This window comes from Mus musculus, chromosome 13, assembly GCF_000001635.26.
Source record: "Mus musculus strain C57BL/6J chromosome 13, GRCm38.p6 C57BL/6J".
In the NCBI taxonomy this organism is placed as follows: Eukaryota; Metazoa; Chordata; class Mammalia; order Rodentia; family Muridae; genus Mus; species Mus musculus.
The window spans coordinates 22,463,023-22,467,716 of record NC_000079.6 but is presented as its reverse complement, the minus strand read 5'-3'; the positions used below and the strand labels follow the sequence as shown (position 1 = coordinate 22,467,716).

Below are 4,694 nucleotides of genomic sequence, written 5' to 3'. Positions count from 1 at the left end.
CTGGATGAGTCTGAGGTCATGACTGAGTAGCATCAGGCCACCCTCAAACTCATTAATGGCATCTGCCAAGCAAAACTTATCTTGATGTCCAGGTGATTGGTAGGCTTGTCCAGGAAAAGCACGTGAGGCTTCTGCCAGGCCAGCCAGGGCAGACACATTGGGCACCTCTGGCTATCATACAGGTTCCAGATTGGGTTTACCTGCTGTTTACAATGAGACCATATATCTCGATGATCTTTCTCATCCTCTACTTGATCTCTAGGTAGCAATTTGTCCTGTACTCTAATAGTTAAAAGTACAGGAGAATGCATCCAGAAGTTCTCCAGTTATCAGCCTCTACAGAGTGGACTTCCTTGTACTCTTGGGTCCTACCAGAGCCACTCGTATGTCGAAGTTAATGCCAATTATAGAGTTTTGTAGATGTAAGACCTGTCTTTTGCATACTTGAAGATTGCATTCTGCACCACAATGACAGATGGTACGATCTTACCACATGGAGGGAAATAATATGTCAGTGTCTTGTCATTCACAATGCTTTCTGTCAGTCCAGATGCCATAATTTTCTGTAGTGATTTCTCTTTGTGTTGAGCCTGCAAGGCCAGCATGGCACTGCCATGGCCAAACCTGGCAATGTAGTTCTTCATGTGTAGTTTCTTGTCCTGTTCTCAGTGAAACCTCTTTATCTGGTTGTCTTCCAGCTCCATCTGTGTCCTCATATACTGATCATAATTACTATGCAATACTTCAGTTCTTGTTGTGCATATGGATGATATTAGTTCAGACACCATTCAAGAAGTCCTGAGAATGGGACCAAAGGACCCGGATGCACCTGAAAATCACCAGCCACATACAAGACTCCAGGTCCAGGTAGTTGGTAGGCGTGTCCAGGTGCAACATAGAGGACTGAATATATAAGGCTCTAGCAGTGGACTAGTATTCCTCTTCCTTCGCATCCTCACCTGAGTTTTTGTTCTTAGCCATTCTGAGGGTGTGAGATGGAATCTCAGGGTTTTTTTTAATTTACATTTCCATGATGACTAAGCATGTAGAACATTTTTAGGTGCTTCTCAGACATTTGTTATTCCACAGTTGAGAATTCTTTGTGTAACTTTGTACCCCATTTTTATTAGGGTTATTTGTTTCTCTCTAGTCTAACTTCTTGAGTTCTTTGTATATACCAGATATTAGCCCTCTATCTCATGTGAGGTTGGTAAAGATCTTTTCCCAAACTGTTGATTGCCTTTTTGTCTTATTGACATTTCCTTTGCCTTACAGAAGCTTTGCAATTTTATGAGGTCCCATTTGTTCATTCTTGATCTTACAGCACAAGCCATTGGTGTTCTGTTTAGGAATTTTTCCCCTGTGCCCATATGTTCGAGGTTCTTCCCTGCTTTCTCCTCTATAAATTTCAATGTATCTGGTTTTATGTGAAGGTCCTTGATCCACTTAGACTTAAGTTTTGTACAAAGTAACAAGAATGGATCAATTTACATTCTTTTACATGCTAACCACCAATTGAGCCAGCACCATTTGTTGAAAACACTCCTCCATTGCTGGTGGGAATTGCAAGCTGGTACAACCACTCTGAAAATCAGTTTGGTGGTTCCTCAGAAAACTAGGCATAGTACTAACTGAGGACCCAGCTATACCATTCCTGGGCATATACCCAGAAGATGCTTCAACATTTAATAAGGCCACATGTTCCACTATGTTCATAGCAGCCTTATTTATAATAGCCAGAAGTTGGAAAGAACCCAGATGTCCCTCAACAGAGGAATGGATACAGAAAATGTGGTACATTTACACAATGGAGTACTACTCAGCTATTAAAAACAATGAATTTATGAAATTCTTAGGAAATGGATGGATCTAGAGGATATCATCCTGACTGAGGTAACCCAATCACAAAAGAACACACATGATATGCAGTCACTGATAAATGGATGTTAGCCCAGAAGCTCAGAATATCCAAGATCCAATTCACAAACCACATGAAACTCAAGAAGAAGGAAGACCAAAGTGCGGATACTTCAATTCTTTTTAGAAGGGGGAACAAAACACCCATAGAAGGAGTTAGAGAGACAAAGGGTGGAGCAGAGACTGAAGAAATGGCAATCCAGAGACTTACCCATCTGGGGATCCATCCCATATACAGTCACCAAACCCAGACACTGTTGTAGATGCCAAGATTTTGCTGACAGGAGCCTGATATAGCTCTCTCCTGAGAGGCTCTGCCAGTGCCTGATAAATACAGGGGTGGATGCTAACAGCCATCCCTTGGATGGAGCACAGGGTTCCCAATGAAAGAGCAAGAGGACAGACCTAAGGAGCTGAAGGGGTTTGCATCCCCACAAAAGAAACAACAATATAAACTAACCAGTACCCTCAGAGCTCCCAGGGACTAAACCACCAATTACACATGGTGGAATTCACGGGTCCAGCTGCATATGTAGCGAAGGATGGCCTAGTTAGACATCAATGGAAGGAGAGGCCGATGATCCTGTGAATGCTCTATGCCCCAGTGTGGGGAAATGCCAAGGCCAGGAAGCAGGAATTGGTGGGTTGGTGTGCAGGGGTGGTTGGAGGGAATGATGGAGGATGTTTTTCAGAGGGGAAACCAGGAACAGGGATAACATTTGAAATTTAAATAAAGAAAATATCCAGGAAAAAAAAAAGAAGGCTCTAGCAAAAGCAACTCTCATCTGTCAGCTGGTACTGAAGTCTTTCAAGTTCTTGCACTGCATGGCTGGTGTGAAACCCAATTAGTGTAGGATGCTTGAGGCCCTCATCTTGGCATTGTTAGTGTCCAGCTCTTCATAGAGTTTTCACAGTCTACATACTCATGAGCTAACCACTCAGCCTCTCTCCCCAGCATGGCCCACTGTGTGTCCTCCTTCACACACTACAAGGATGTTTTTTAGCTAGGAAACATCTCACAGGTCAGATGGTAGATTACCATGGGCACGGGCAATTCAAGTTTCCCAGTAGAAGACAACATCATGGATTTTCCAATTCCATCTAAGCTAATGAGGCTATAATGCCGACCTGAGTTTAATTGCAGTTTGTTTTCACTGAGCAGCTCTTGAAAGGAAAAAAAAAAAAAAAAAAAAAAGCTCAGGAAAGCTGAGTGAGAGGTTGATAATGTGGATGTCGGTATTGTTGGGATGTGAGGCCAGGTTACCCATGACAGATTGAGAAGCAGCTTTCTTTCTCTCAAATCCTCTAGCTCCTTGGTCACTAAATTCACTTCTCTATCACCTGTCGTCTTTCTGCCAAAGGTCTCCTTATTTTTTTTCTCCTCTGCCACCTGAGGTTCTATGACAGCATCACCATTTTCCTCCTTTTCCTTTCTGGGCTGCAATGGAGCTTTGGCAGCTTCCTTCTTCTTGGCTGCCTTCTTCCTGTCCAGGTCAGACAGCATGGCGATGAGCCGCAGAAGTAGTTACTTTTCTTTAAAGAGTGAGGCCTCTCAGCCTCTCAAGCCTACATTTTTAAACAGGAGACATGATAGCTCTAGAGAAATCAAACCCTGGGTTTTGTTTTGTTTTGTTTTGTTTTGTTTTGTTTTGTTTTGTTTTGTTTTGTTTTGTTTTGTTTTGCTTTGTTTTGTTTTGCTTTGTTTTGTTTTGTTTTGTTTTGTTTTTTAGAACACATGTAATAGACTGACCAGGCAGCTGCATCTGTGCTTGCTGTTGCCAAACTAATAAAGCTACAGTTAGCGATTAACACCATCAGAAATCTGAGAAGGATGAATCTGGGCAAGAATCATAATCCAAAAGGCCTCTGTACCCATTAAAATGACAGAGAATTACCTAAGTGGTTACCCTAGGCTCCTCCATAGTGGTCTTTGGGACAGAGGTTATTGGTCATTGACACAGGACAGCATTAAGTCTTCTTTTGCCACACATCACTTTATTAGCTTTAACTGACAGACCCAGGATATCTTAGAGACTTCCTATGGATAAATAACTTGAAAGACTGGCCTACTTTCTTGGTGAGGCAAAGGGCAGTCAATTCCCCAATGTTCTGCTTGTCCACAGATTGGGCAGGGTACTGGTGTCAATAGAGGCATAGGTCAGTACTTTGCCCTGGGATTAGTGTTATGACAATTTAGAGGGAGTTGTTTGTACCCTGGAGATATTCTGGGTTCCTCTAGATTCTGACAGTTTTCTCTATCATAGGAAGCTTTTTTATTAAATGTCTTACTATATTCAATCTGGGACCCAACATTTAATTTATTTAGATTACCTGACTTTTTTTAATTTCTTTTTTATTAGGTATTTATTTCATTTACATTTACAATGCTATCCCAAAAGACCCCACATGCTCCCCCACCCACTCCCCAACCCACCCATTCCCACTTTTGGCCCTGGCATTCCCCTGTACTGAGGCAGATAAAGTTTGCACAACCAATGGGCCTCTCTTTCAACTGATGGCCATCTAGGCCATATTCTGATACATATGCAGCTAGAGACACGAGCTCTGGGAAGTACTGGGTAGTTCATATTGTTGTTCCACCTATAGGGTTGCAGATTCCTTTAGCTCCTTGGTTACTTTCTCTAGCTCCTACATGGGGGGCACTGTGATGCATTCAATAGTTGACTGTGAGCATCCACTTCTGTGTTTGCTAGGCCCCGGCATAGTCTCACAAGAGACAGCTACATCTGGGTCCTTTCGATAAAATCTTGCTAGTG

General features: G+C 42.5%; 1 pseudogene; it reads right to left on the bottom strand.

The window, feature by feature from the left end:
* On the bottom strand, positions 313 to 925 carry Gm11298 (predicted gene 11298; annotated as a pseudogene).